At 48.7% G+C, this 15,208-nt stretch overlaps 1 protein-coding gene across 1 annotated transcript in view; it reads left to right on the top strand.

Annotated features, from left to right (window-relative positions):
- Positions 1-10,913: 10,913 nt before the first annotated feature.
- The window catches only part of KCNG1 (potassium voltage-gated channel modifier subfamily G member 1), a 118,518-nt gene continuing 114,223 nt past the window's right edge, over positions 10,914-15,208 (top strand). The window contains exon 1 of the mRNA XM_073682729.1: positions 10,914-11,088. The gene's annotated coding sequence lies outside the window, so the exon portion shown is untranslated. The remainder of the gene's footprint in view (positions 11,089-15,208) is intronic.

Genomic DNA, 15,208 nt, shown 5'->3' with positions numbered 1-15,208 from the left:
GTTTTGGCGCTTTTACACAAAACTATTTTATAGAAAAAATATTTTTTTTACATCGCTTTATTCTGAGAGCTATAACTTTTTTATTTTTCGATTGATGGAGCTGTATGGCTTTTTTTTTTTGCAGAACAAGATGATGTTTTCAGTGGTACCATTTTTATTTGCTTTTTGATCACATTTTATTCCACTTTTTGTTTGGCGATATGATGAAAAAGCATAGTTTTTTGCTCCGTTTTTTATTTATTTTTTTTACGGTGTGCAAAGAAGGAGTTAATTAGTGTGACAGTTTTATAGATCGGGTTGTTTCGGACGCGGCGATACCAAATATGTGTACTTTTTTTGTTTTTGCATAAATATACGGATTTATTGGTTTAATATTTTATTTATTTTTATTTATTTTGTGATTTTTTTAACAGTTTGAAAACATTTTTTAGACTTTTTTTTACATTTTTACTTAGTCCCTGTATGGGACATTAATTTTTATTTTTCTAATCACTGTTCTCATGCTATGCAATAGACATGTATTGCATTGCATGAGAGATCTGCTGACAGTGTAAAACTGTCATTATCTCCTGCTAGACTCAGCTGCAGGCTGAGCCTAGCAGGACTCCGTACATGGCAGACCCGGAGGCGGTCATCTGACCTCCGGCTGCCATGACAACGGCAGGTCCTCTCAGACATCAGGGGGCCGTCGGAGAGGTAAGTGGACGACCCCCTCTCCTCTATCTTCTAAATGCCGCGATCACTATAGATCGCGGCATCTAGAAGATAGCAAAGGGTTAACATCATTGGGACCTGATCCCCTGTCAGAGCTTTCGCTCTGCACCGCACCCGTAGCGCTTGCAGGACCCTGGGGGTCCTCAGCACTGCGGGACCGCCAACTGTTTATAAACGTTGGCGCTGCACAGAGCCCAGGCAGCGTCGATGTTTATGTACAGTGGGCGGTCGGGAAGCGGTTAACATGTGCCACCCTGTTTTTAAAGGGACCAAAAGTAATTGGACAGATTAAATAATTGTAAATAAAATGTTCATTTCTAGTACTTGGTTGAAAACCCTTTGTTGGCAATGACTGCCTGAAGTCTTGAACTCATGGACATCACCAGACGCTGTGTTTACTCCTTTTTGATGCTCTGCCAGGCCTTCACTGCGGTGGTTTTCAGTTGCTGTTTGTTTGTGGGCCTTTCTGTCTGAAGTTTAGTCTTTAACAAGTGAAATGCATTGGGTTGAGATCAGGTGACTGACTTGGCCACTCAAGAATATTCCACTTCTTTGCTTTAATAAACTCCTGGGTTGCTTTGGCTTTATGTTTTGGGTCATTGTCCATCTGTAGTATGAAACGACGACCAATCAGTTTGGCTGCATTTGGCTGGATTTGAGCACACAGTATGGCTCTGAATACATCAGAATTCATTCGGCTGCTTCTGTCCTGTGTCACATCATCAATAAACACTAGTGACCCAGTGCTACTGGCAGCCATGCATGCCCAAGCCATCACACTGCCTCCGCCGTGTTTTACAGATGATGTGGCATGCTTTGGATCATGAGCTGTACCACGCCTTCGCCATACTTTTCTCTTTCCATCATTCTGGTAGAAGTTGATCTTGGTTTCATCTGTCCAAAGAATGTTCTTCCAGAACTGTGCTGGCTTTTTTAGATGTTTTTTAGCAAAGTCGAGTCTAGCCTTTTTATTCTTGATGCTTATGAGTGGCTTATGAGTGGCTTGCACCGTGCAGTGAACCCTCTGTATTTACTTTCTTGCGTAGATTTGGATATTGATACACCTACCTCCTGGAGAGTGTTGTTCACTTGGTTGGCTGTTGTGAAGGGGTTTCTCTTCACCATGGAGATTATTCTGCGATCATCCACCACTGTTGTCTTCCATGTGCGCCCAGGTCTTTTTGCATTGATGAGTTCACCAGTGCTTTCTTTCTTTCTCAGGATGTACCAAACTGTAGATTTTGCCACTCTTAATATTGTAGCAATTTCTCGGATGGGTTTTTTCTGTTTTTGCAGCTTAAGGATGGCTTGTTTCACCTGCATGGAGAGCTCCTTTGACCGCATGTTTACTTCACAGCAAAACCTTCCAAATGCAAGCATCACGCCTCAAATCAACTCCAGGCCTTTTATCTGCTTAATTGAGAAAGACATAACGAAGGGATTGCCCACACCTGTCCATGAAATAGCCTTGGAGTCAATTATCCAATTACTTTTGGTCCCTTTAAAAACAGGGTGGCACATGTTAAGGAGCTGAAACTCCTAAACCCTTCATCCAATTTTAATGTGGATACCCTCAAATGAAATCTGAAAGTCTGAACTTCAACTGCATCTGAATTGTTTTGTTTAAAATTCATCGTGGTAATGTCTAAAACCAAAATTAGAAAAATGTTGTCTGTGTCCAAATATATATGGACCTAACTGTACTAAGTGCAACACGAAGGGAAGAGGGGGAGGAAGCCCAAACACTGGGGAAAGGGTGAGTGGAGACCCCTAAGCAAATCTAATATCACCATTGTAACGGGTCCGGGAGGCGGAACCTCTGAGCTACTATACAAGGGGGCGGCCCTTGTAAGGGAGCGGGTGGCAGTCTCTGGGTGAACGGACAGGGAGTTACGGCAAGTGATCAGGGCAGTCTCTGGGTAAGGGGTAGGTACGACCTGTGATGGCAGAGCCTCCGGGTAGGCTAGCAGGCAGATGGTAGATGTGTGCTCCCAGGTGAGCAAGCGAGAGTCTCTGGAATAGCAGGTGGTCACGGCACGTGACGGCGGAACCTCCGGGCTGGCAGGCAGGTAGGTAACGGAGAAGCGCTCCCAGGTGAGCGGGCAAGAGTCTCTGAAATAGCTGGTGGTCACCGCACGTGACAACGGGACCTCCGGGCTGGCAAGCAGGCAGGTAACGGAGATGCGCTCCCAGGTGAGCGGGCAAGAGTCTCTGAGATAGCTGGTGGTCACAGCACGTGACAACGGAGCCTCCGGGCTGGCAAGCAGGCAGATAACGGAGAAGCGCTCCCAGGTGAGCGGGCAAGCTGGTCCATAGACAGACTGACCGGAGTAGTGAGGCAGACCGTCGGACCTCAGGCAAGCAGGCAGGTAGCTGATATGCGCTCCCAGGTGAGCGGGCAGGCTGGTCCTTTAGACAGACTGACAGGAGTAGTAAGGCAGACCGTCGGACCTCAGGCTGGCAGACAGGTAACAAGTATTCAGGCAGGAATCAGGCAGGTAACTAGCAGGAAACTGGCAGGAAACTGGCAGGTAACTGGCAACGGGACCTGAGGGCTGAAGCACAGGTGAGACACAGGTGCAAACAACATTGCTCGGGCACCTCCATTTTGGAGGAGGTGCCTTATATATGATGAAGTCCTCCGGCCATTGGCCGGGGACTCCTTAGGACGGCGCGCGCGGCCCCTTTAAGAGGAGGGGAGCGCGCGCGCGCCCTAAGCACAGGGACCGGGAAAGAGCGCGCGCTGAGAGCAGAGCGGGAGGAGGACGCCGGGAAGGAGCGCGCGCTGACAGCAGAGCGGGGAGAGGATGCCGGGCACGGAGCAGAGCGGTGAGGGGAGCAGCGTCCCTGCCTAGCAGAGGGCAGGGACGCCAGCGCTACAGTACCCCCCCCTTTAGGCCCCCCCTTTTTTAGGCCAGACAGAAATTTAGCTAGGATGAGAGGGGCATGGATGTTCTCCCGGGGCTCCCACGTTCTCTCCTCAGGACCAAACCCCTTCCAATCTACCAGAAAAAAGGTCTTTCCTCTTACCCTTTTGGTGGCAAGAATGTTCTCTACCTCAAACTCGTCCTCAGCAGAAACCGGAGCAGGAGGCGTACCTGTAGACTTGGAAAAAGAGTTAAGCACCACAGGTTTGAGGAGAGACACATGGAAGGAGTTAGGGATCCGTAAGTTGGCCGGGAGTTTCAATTTATAGGCCACCGGGTTGATCTGACTGATGACCTCCAGTGGGCCGATGAACCGAGGCCCTAACTTATAGGAAGGGATCTTGAGCCGGACATATTTGGACGAGAGCCAGACTTTATCCCCAGGGCGGAATTGAGGAGGGTCCAGACGTTTTTTGTCAGCGTGTCTTTTCATACGCTCGGATGACAGAAGGAGTGCGGACCGGGTACTCTCCCATATGGAGGAAAATTTGTTAACAAGAGATTCCGCAGCCGGATTGTCCGCCGAGGTGGAGACGGGAAACGGGATCCGAGGATGCTGACCGTAGACTACAAAAAACGGGGATTTGGAGGAAGACTCGCTCTCGTGATTGTTGTACGAGAATTCGGCCCATGGCAGGAGATCCACCCAGTCAGAATGGTGGGCATTAACGAAGTGCCGAAGGTAACTGGTCAGGTTCTGATTGATCCGCTCCACTTGACCATTAGACTGTGGGTGGTAAGCGGAGGAGAAGTCCAGGGTGACGTCCAGCAATTTACAAGTGGCTCTCCAGAAACGGGAAGTGAACTGTACCCCACGATCCGACACGATGTGACGGGGCAGGCCATGAAGACGGAAGATGTGGCGGATAAAGTCTTTAGCCAGCTCGGGTGCAGACGGAAGACCTGGCAGTGGAATGAAGTGAGCCATCTTGGAGAAGCGGTCAGCGACCACCCAAATGACCGTACAACCGGCAGAGACGGGTAGATCAGTAATGAAGTCCATCGCAATATGCTGCCAGGGGGCAGCAGGTACTGGCAGAGGTAGGAGGCGGCCGGCCGGCAGGTGTCTCGGAACTTTGTTGCGGGCGCAGGACACACAGGCAGAAACAAAGTCTATTACATCCTTGTGCAGGTTAGGCCACCAGTAGTGCCGGGTAATAAGCTGGAGGGTCTTTTTCTGACCGGCGTGGCCAGCTAGTTTAGAAGAATGACCCCAGTGTAGGATCTTCTCCCGATCAGGTACTGGTACGAACGTCTTACCAGGAGGAAGACGATTTAGACTCACGGGAGCCACCTGCATTACTCTGGCGGGATCGATGATATGTTTCGGATCCTCCTCGAGATCAGACACCAGAAAGGACCGAGACAAGGCGTCCGCCTTGACGTTTTTGTCAGCCGGGCGAAAATGAAGGACAAAATCAAAACGAGCAAAAAACAAGGACCACCGGGCTTGGCGCGGGTTAAGTCTCTGGGCATGCTGGAGGTAAGCCAAGTTCTTGTGGTCAGTGTAAATTATTACCGGGTGAAGAGCCCCCTCGAGCAGGTAACGCCACTCCTCCAATGCCAGTTTGATGGCCAATAACTCTCGGTCTCCTATGGAATAGTTGCGCTCAGAGGAGGAGAAGAGTTTAGAGAAGAAGCCACAAGTTACCATCCTCCCGGAAGATGATTTTTGAGTAAGTACCGCTCCGGCTCCAGAGGAGGAGGCGTCAACTTCCAGGAAGAACTGTTTGTTGCCATCTGGGCGATGCAGCACCGGGGCGGAAGAGAAGGCCTGTTTAAGGGAAAGAAAGGCCTCCTCTGCTTCGGGTGGCCACTCTTTGGGATTAGTACCTTTACGGGTGAGCGCAGAAATTGGGGCCGTCCGGGAAGAGAAGTGTGGTATGAAGAGGCGGTAGTAGTTGGCGAAGCCCAGGAATCGCTGAATGGCCTTCAACCCCTCCGGTCGGGGCCATTTCTCGATGGCAGACAGTTTCTCAGGATCCATTTGTAGGCCGGTCTGAGAGATAATGTAGCCCAGAAACGGAAGCGAGGTCTGCTCAAAGAGGCACTTCTCAAATTTAGCGTAGAGATGGTTCTGCCTTAGCCTGAGCAGGACCTGACGAACGTCCCTCCGGTGAGTCTGGAGATCCGGAGAGAAGACCAAGATGTCGTCCAGGTACACCACTACGCAGGAGTAGAGAAGGTCCCGGAAGATGTCATTGACCAACTCTTGAAAGACGGCAGGAGCGTTACAGAGACCAAAGGGCATTACCAGGTATTCATAGTGGCCGTCCCGGGTGTTGAATGCCGTCTTCCATTCATCCCCCTGACGAATACGAACCAGGTTGTACGCCCCACGAAGGTCCAGTTTGGTGAAGATCCTAGCCCCCCTCAGGCGATCAAATAATTCTGGAATGAGCGGGAGGGGGTACTTATTCTTCACCGTGATCAGGTTTAGGCCTCTATAGTCTATACAGGGACGGAGAGAGCCGTCCTTCTTTTTGACGAAAAAGAAGCCTGCTCCCGCCGGGGAGGTAGATTTCCGGATGAATCCTCTGGCCAGATTCTCCTCAATATATTCGGACATTGACCGGGTCTCAGCAGCGGATAAAGGATAGATACGCCCACGGGGAGGAGTAGTACCGGGTAGCAGATCGATGGGACAGTCGTATGGTCTATGTGGTGGTAATGTCTCTGCCTCCTTTTTATTAAAGACATCTGCATAAGACCAATAAGGAATCGGAAGTCCAGGTAGATTAGCTGGGGTAGGAGAGGGACGGACGGGATGGACGGGAACCAGGCAGGTTTTATGACAGTCTTGTCCCCAGCGAAGGACCTCTCCGGTTTGCCAGTCTAGCACGGGTGCATGTCTCTGGAGCCAGGGCAGACCTAGCAAGAGGGCGTGAGAGAGTCCAGGCAGAACATGAAAGGAGATACTTTCAGAATGCAGCATTCCCACCTGCAGGGTAATGGATTCGGTGATGAGTTGAATGGGGCGAGGTAAGAGGCCCCCATCCACGGCAGCGACAGACAAGGGTACAGCCAGAGGTTTGGTGGGGATGCGGTATTTCTCAACCAGGGACTGTGAAATAAGGTTCCCGGCTGCTCCAGAGTCAAGTTGGGCTAGTTCGAAATAACGGTTCTCCCCGTAGATGATCGAAACTGACAACAGCAGGGATGGAGAGGATTTATTCTTGTCTAGGTGGACCTCTCTGAGCGAACCTAGACACAGGCGTTTCCCGACCTCTCCGGGCAGGCACGGATCCGGTGCTCCTTACTGCCACAGTAGAAGCAGCTCCCCTCGGCACGGCGTGAGTCCTGACGGGTTTTGACCATCTTGGTCTGGTCGACCTGCATAGGCTCAGGAGAGTGTACCTGGGGAGAGATGGAGGGAATGACGGGTTTCTGGAAAGTAGGAGCTAAACGTGGAATCCTTCTCTCACGGGTGACTTCTTTGGCACGCTCCTGGAACCGTAGGTCAATCCGGGTGGCAAGGGTTATTAGATCATCGAGAGAGGTAGGAATGTCCCGACCAGCAAGTTCATCTTTAATACGACCGGACAGACCCTCCCAGAAGACGGATACCAGAGCGTCGTTATCCCAGGCCAGCTCCGAGGCAAGGGTGCGGAACCGTATGGCATATTGGCCCACGGTGAGACCCTCCTGACGGAGGCGTAGCAGAGAGGATGCGGATGAGGTCTTCCGTCCGGGTTCGTCGAAGACTTTCCGGAAAGCCGAGAGAAAAGCAGGCAAGTTGGACACCAGGGGGTCTCCTCTCTCCCATAGAGGATTTAGCCAGGCCAGGGCCTCCCCGGTGAGATGGGACATGATAAAGGCAATTTTGGCCCGGTCGGAATTAAACTGATGGGACAAAAGTTCAAAGTGCAGGGTGCACTGATTTATGAAGCCCCGAGCCTGGACGGGGTCGCCTCCGAAGCGAGGAGGTGCAGAAAGCCGGGGTCCGGGGTAGGATACCATAGTATTAGTGGGCAGCGGAGCTGCCGGATTGCAAGATATGGCACTGGCGGAGGTTGTTGGTGGATCAGACAGAGTGTTCAGGCGAGTATTAACATTCCGCAGGTGACCTAGGATGGCCTCCTGTTGGGACCTCTGACGGGACAGTTCAAGACAGAGGTCCGAGAGCGAGGGAGCTTGGGTGCCACCGGGTTCCATGGCCCGAGCAAACTGTAACGGGTCCGGGAGGCGGAACCTCTGAGCTACTATACAAGGGGGCGGCCCTTGTAAGGGAGCGGGTGGCAGTCTCTGGGTGAACGGACAGGGAGTTACGGCAAGTGATCAGGGCAGTCTCTGGGTAAGGGGTAGGTACGACCTGTGATGGCAGAGCCTCCGGGTAGGCTAGCAGGCAGATGGTAGATGTGTGCTCCCAGGTGAGCAAGCGAGAGTCTCTGGAATAGCAGGTGGTCACGGCACGTGACGGCGGAACCTCCGGGCTGGCAGGCAGGTAGGTAACGGAGAAGCGCTCCCAGGTGAGCGGGCAAGAGTCTCTGAAATAGCTGGTGGTCACCGCACGTGACAACGGGACCTCCGGGCTGGCAAGCAGGCAGGTAACGGAGATGCGCTCCCAGGTGAGCGGGCAAGAGTCTCTGAGATAGCTGGTGGTCACAGCACGTGACAACGGAGCCTCCGGGCTGGCAAGCAGGCAGATAACGGAGAAGCGCTCCCAGGTGAGCGGGCAAGCTGGTCCATAGACAGACTGACCGGAGTAGTGAGGCAGACCGTCGGACCTCAGGCAAGCAGGCAGGTAGCTGATATGCGCTCCCAGGTGAGCGGGCAGGCTGGTCCTTTAGACAGACTGACAGGAGTAGTAAGGCAGACCGTCGGACCTCAGGCTGGCAGACAGGTAACAAGTATTCAGGCAGGAATCAGGCAGGTAACTAGCAGGAAACTGGCAGGAAACTGGCAGGTAACTGGCAACGGGACCTGAGGGCTGAAGCACAGGTGAGACACAGGTGCAAACAACATTGCTCGGGCACCTCCATTTTGGAGGAGGTGCCTTATATATGATGAAGTCCTCCGGCCATTGGCCGGGGACTCCTTAGGACGGCGCGCGCGGCCCCTTTAAGAGGAGGGGAGCGCGCGCGCGCGCGCCCTAAGCACAGGGACCGGGAAAGAGCGCGCGCTGAGAGCAGAGCGGGAGGAGGACGCCGGGAAGGAGCGCGCGCTGACAGCAGAGCGGGGAGAGGATGCCGGGCACGGAGCAGAGCGGTGAGGGGAGCAGCGTCCCTGCCTAGCAGAGGGCAGGGACGCCAGCGCTACAACCATGCCTACCCTACCATCCCTATATAGGTTCCACACCTATCACCGAGCAGGACCCTAAGCCCTGGATGTCCCTAGAGCTTGGCCCTAGATAGGGAGGGGGAGGGGTGAGCACTGATCAGGCCCCACTACAAACTAAAGACAACAAGGTAGACAAACAAAGGGGATAAACTTAGCTTGAGCAGACACTAGAGGAGAAACGCCAACTGTCCTCCAAGGGCACCAGAGAAGAAGCTAGCTGACTGCTAGTGCTCCAAGGCTACACAAAGGTAGAAAGAAGTATCACCGGCGAGTCCCTGGAGCAAACTGAGTGCTTTTAACTCCCAGGCAAGGGTGTGTCAATCAGCAGTAGGAGGGAGGTCGCTGCTGGGTCCAAAAGGAAGGATTAAGAAGGCGTCTGTAATGCCAAGCGCAGTGACCTTCTACAGCCAGATCCAGAAGGACTATCTATTACACCTGGCAAACCCGTGACACTCGCCCACGGCTACCGTCCCACACCACGTTACAGTAGTGTGAACCTGCACTAGCCAGCAGGTCCCCTCTTCACTGTATATATATACCACTGTACAAATCTAAAAGAGGGTTACGTGGGATGGTTGGTGGTATTAAATGATGTTTGTTGTAGTTTTCATTTTAACAGCTGATGCCTGTGGCTCCTTTGGGGGTTTTGTGTTTATGTCAGGGTTTACAAGTCCATGATTGTTAGGCTCACCAGGTAAGGTGGATCCTCTAAGCCTCAGGTCCAGATGGGCACATGGACCCCAGGCATTGATGCAGCAAACAAGAAGGCATGTGGGCAGTGAGGTTTGGGCACACTCAGGAATCTCAGAAGCAGCAGGATGGATGAAGTGGAAACCAGGCGGCATGGAAGCCCATAAGGCACAGTATGGACAGAAGGTTGAGCAGACTAAACATAGCGGTCTAGAGTCTCACTCCCAAGACAAAAATGTGTATCTAAATGGGCATTAAATACACTGTGTGCAGAATTATTAGGCAAGTTGTATTTTAGAGGATTATTTTTACATCAGTCAGCCCAGTGTGAGTGACAGCCATCAGTCAGCAGTGTAAGTGACAACCATCAGTCAGCACAGTGTGCGTGACATACATCAGTCAGCCCAGTGTGAATGGCAGCCATCAGTCAGCACAGTGTGAATGACAGTCATCAGTCAGTGCAGTGGAAGTGCAGCTCTCAGTGAGCAGTGTGACAGCCATCAGTCAGCACAGTGTGAGTAGCAGCCATCAGTCAGTGCAGTGGGAGTGACAGCCGTCAGTCAGCACAGTGGGAGTGCAGCTGACAGTGAGCACAGTGTGAGTGACAGCCATCAGTCAGCACAGTGGGAGTGCAGCTGTCAGTGAGCACAGTGTGACAGCCATCAGTCAGCACAGTGGGAGTGCAGCTGTCAGTGAGCACTGTAACAGCCATCAGTCAGTGTAGTGGGAGTGACAGCCGTGAGTCAGCACAGTGTGACAGCCGTCAGTCAGCACAGTGGGAGTGCAGCTGTCAGTGAGCACAGTGTGAGTGACAGCCATCAGTCAGTGCAGTGGGAGTGACAGCCGTGAGTCAGCACAATGTGACAGCCGTCAGTCAGCACAGTGGGAGTGCAGCTGTCAGTGAGCACGGTGTGAGTGACAGCCATCAGTCAGCACAGTGGGAGTGCAGCTGTCAGTGAGCACAGTGTGAGTGACAGCCATCAGTCAGTGCAGTGGGAGTGACAGCCGTGAGTCAGCACAATGTGACAGCCATCAGTCAGCACAGTGGGAGTGCAGCTGTCAGTGAGCACGGTGTGAGTGACAGCCATCAGTCAGCACAGTGGGAGTGCAGCTGTCAGTGAGCACAGTGTGACAGCCATCAGTCAGCACAGTGGGACTGCAGCTGTCAGTGAGCAGCCTGTGGCACATATGGCGCACACACAGTATACAGGACACATGTGCACAGTCCCGGTTCTATCAGCTCCTCTTTTGCTGGGGTACTTTTAGCACCTTGCAGTTTTCTTCTGCTCAGGCCCCTCCTCGGAGCTCAATGATGGCGCCTCCTCCCTCTCCTCTGCCTCACAGAGCACTGGCTTCGGCACTGCTAGCATCGCTTTCCCTGCAACCACCTGCATTGGGCGCACGGGCAATGTGTGCAGCAGCCTCCCTGGTACCGCCATCCACAGCCGCCGGCATCGGGAGCTGCCAGTGCTGAGAAGTAAGTTCAGTTGTGGACACGTGTTGCTCTGATGGAGAACGCCTGCTAACTTGGGGCAAGGAGTAGCCCAGATTAGCTATACCATGGGATGCCAGGCTCTAAAAGCAGGTGGTTTGAGGTCATCAATTCATGTACAAGTGAGGTGCAGGGCATAGGGGACTGGTAGGGTTGTATGGGAACTTTAGTGCCAAGTTGGCACGTAGCAGCTGTGTGGTGCCAGGGACAGGTTGTTGCTGTGTAATTCACGGTGCTCAGTCTCTGTATCGCTGGAAGGTGACTTTGTCCTCAAAGCAGCAACATTGTAACTGTGGGTATAAAGGGCGAAATGGTGATACTTGCGATACTGGTTCCCCATCCCGGGGCTGCCACATCAAACAGATGGAAAACTTGCGGACAGGTCATGAGATGAGGCATAAAATCACTGGGCACATCTCTAGCAGATGTCCTCTATGTCCTGCAAGCTAGAGATGCAAGGGTGTGAGACTGGGAGATGTCTATACTGGGGTGGGGCAGGGAAGACCAGGGCTCAAACTGGGAATATATAGTGTAAACAGGGATTGTGTAGTGAATACTGGGATCATACTGGGATTGTATATTGCAATACTAGGATTATGTAGTGAAGTACTGGGATCATACTGGGAATGTATAGTGCAAACTGGGATTGTGTAGTGAATATTGGGATCATACTGGGATTGTATATTGCAATACTGGTATCATATAGTAAAGTACTGGGATCATACTGGGATTGCATAGTGCAATAATGGGATTGTATAGTAAAGTACTGGGATCATACTGGATAGGCATAGTGCAATAATGGGATTGTATAGTAAAGTACTGGGATCATACTGGATAGGCATAGTGCAATATTGGGATTGTATAGCGAATTACTGAGATCATACTGGGATTGTATAGTGCAATATTGGGATTGTATTGTAAAGTACTGGGATCATATTGGGATTGTATAGTGAAGTAGTTGGAGCATACAGTGCAATACTGAGATTTTACGGGGATTGTATATTGCAATACTGCGATTTATTTATTTATTCTGCATTGTTTATATAGCGCAATCATATTCCACAGTGCTTTACAGCGATTGTATAGTAAAGTACTGGGAACATACTAGGATTGTATAGAAAAGTACTGAGATCATATTGGGATTGCATAGAGAAGTACTAGAAGCATACCGTGTAATACTGAGATTTTACCGGGATTATATATTTCAATACTGGGATTGTAAAGTAGGGGGGTCATACTAGGATTGCATAGCGCAAAATGGGATCATACTGGGACTGTATACTGTAATACTGACATTGTATAATGGAGTACTGGGATTGTATACTGTAATACTGACATTGTATAATGGAGTACTGGGATCATACTGGGATTGTATACTGTAATACTGAGATTGTATTATGGAGTACTGGGATTATACTGGAATTGTATACTGTAATACTGAGATTGTATAATGGAGTACTGGAATCATACTAGGATTGTATACTGTAATACTGACATTGTATAATGGAGTACTGGGGTCATACTGGGATTGTAAAGTAGGGGGGTCATACTAGGATTGCATAGCGCAAAATGGAATCATACTGGGATTGTATACTATAATACCGAGATTGTATAATGGAGTACTGGGATCATACTGGGATTGTATACTATAATACTGAGATTGTATAATGGAGTACTGGATCATACTGGGATTGTATACTGTAATACTAAGATAGTATAATGGAGTACTGGGGTCATACTGGGATTGTATACTGTAATACTGAGATTGTATAATGGAGTACTGGATCATACTGGGATTGTATACTGTAATACTGAGATTGTATAATGGAGTACTGGATCATACTGGGATTGTATACTGTAATACTGAGATTGTATAATGGAGTACTGGATCATACTGGGATTGTATACTATAATACTGAGATTGTATAATGGAGTACTGGATCATACTGGGATTGTATACTGTAATACTGAGATTGTATAATGGAGTACTGGATCATACTGGGATTGTATACTGTAATACTGAGATTGTATAATGGAGTACTGGATCATACTGGGATTGTATACTATAATACTGAGATTGTATAATGGAGTACTGGATCATACTGGGATTGTATACTGTAATACTGAGATTGTATAATGGAGTACTTGATCATACTGGGATTGTATACTGTAATACTGAGATAGTATAATGGAGTACTGGATCATACTGGGATTGTATACTGTAATACTGAGATTGTATAATGGAGTACTGGGATCATACTGGGATTGTATACTATAATACTGAGATTTTATAATGGAGTACTGGATCATACTGGGATTGTATACTGTAATACTGAGATTGTATAATGGAGTACTGGATCATACTGGGATTGTATACTATAATACTGAGATTGTATAATGGAGTACTGGATCATACTGGGATTGTATACTGTAATACTGAGATTGTATAATGGAGTACTGGATCATACTTGGATTGTATACTGTAATACTGAGATTGTATAATGGAGTACTGGGATCATACTGGGATTGTAAACTGTAATACTGAGATTATATAATGGAGTACTGGGATTATACTGGGATTGTATACTGTAATACTGACATTGTTTAATGGAGTACTGGGGTCATACTGGGATTGCATAGTGCAAAATGGGATCACACTCGAATTGTTTACTATAATAATAAAATTGTATAATGGAGTACTGGGATCACACTGGGATTGTATAGAGGAGTAATGGGGAAATACTAGGAATGTATAATGCAATATTTGGACTGTACACTGAAGTACTGGGATTTAACTGATAATGTATAATGAAGTACTGGGATTATACTGGCATACCATAGTATAGTACTGAATCATATATCGTGTTGTTTATATAGCACCAACATATTCCACAGCATTGTAGATTGGCATCACTTATCTCTATTGGTGCTCACAATCTTTTCTCCTATCTCATACGCCCTTGTATTAGAATCAGTTTCATAGGATGCCAGAAAACCTACCAATGGATGGAAACCAGAAAACCTGTAGGAAACCAATACAAACACTGGGAGAACATATAAACTCTATGCAGATGTTGACTTTGGTTGGATTCCAATCCAGGACACGATTGTTTAGAAGAATACAGGGATTGCCTTTTGAATGGTATAATGCAGGAAGGATTGTAGAGAGGCTTTAGAAGGATATTTGAATTATATACTTTAGTACTGTGGACATACCAGGGTTATATAATTCAGTAAAATGGAGTTACAGTGGGATTATATAGTTACATCCTGGGAAGACAGTGAGACGTTAATAAAGTGGTATAAAGTGCAATGCTGAGTGATAGTACAACTGTATATTGGAGGACTGTATGGGTACTAGGACTGTGTAGTGGACAGGGCTGTGGAGTTGGAGTCGGAGTTGCTGTCCATTTTGGTGGAGTCGGTATAAAATGGTCCGACTCCTAAAATATATAATAAATTGGGTACAGTAGTTCAAAGTAGTTTGTGGGGAATATTTTTTCATAAGAATTTGGGAAAGTTATGAAATGTCCTATTCCTGATCTAAGGGTCTAGACTTTTAGCTGAGATAAATCTGTGCTGAAGTTTATGTACATGATAAGTAGTGAAGTTCCTCTTCTACAGATAAGGGGAAAAAAACAAATAGGGAAGGAATGCCTGCACTCATCTCAGAACTGCTGGAGTGAACACAAGCAGGATTAAGAACAAAAAAGAACAGGTTCTTGCTATTATAACTGATAATGCTTCAAACATGATAAGTACAATTAAACTGATGAATGAGAATAATGAAGGTGAACAGCAGCTAGAAGAACATTTCAGATTCAGTATGTTGGAGGTCATAGTCCTGTTCCCATTTTGAGGAACAAACAGATATTACTACAGAAGAACAGCAAAATGATTCTTTACAATTAGATTATCTTGTTGAAGCTGCTTCACACCTCTCTCCTATTCATCACATGCGCTGTGTTGTGCACGCTGCAGCTGGCAATAAGAGATAGACTGCAAGAGGGACATGCTGCAACTCTGATTAGGAAAGTGAGGAAGTTAGCTATTGCTGCCAGAACCCCTAAAATTGATTCCATCTTGAAGAGACTTGCTGGAAAAG

This window comes from Phyllobates terribilis, unplaced genomic scaffold (assembly GCF_046119375.1).
Source record: "Phyllobates terribilis strain yellow unplaced genomic scaffold, ASM4611937v1 Scaffold_5__5_contigs__length_657084704, whole genome shotgun sequence".
NCBI lineage: Eukaryota > Metazoa > Chordata > Amphibia > Anura > Dendrobatidae > Phyllobates > Phyllobates terribilis.
This window is presented reverse-complemented; position numbering and strand designations above follow the sequence as displayed.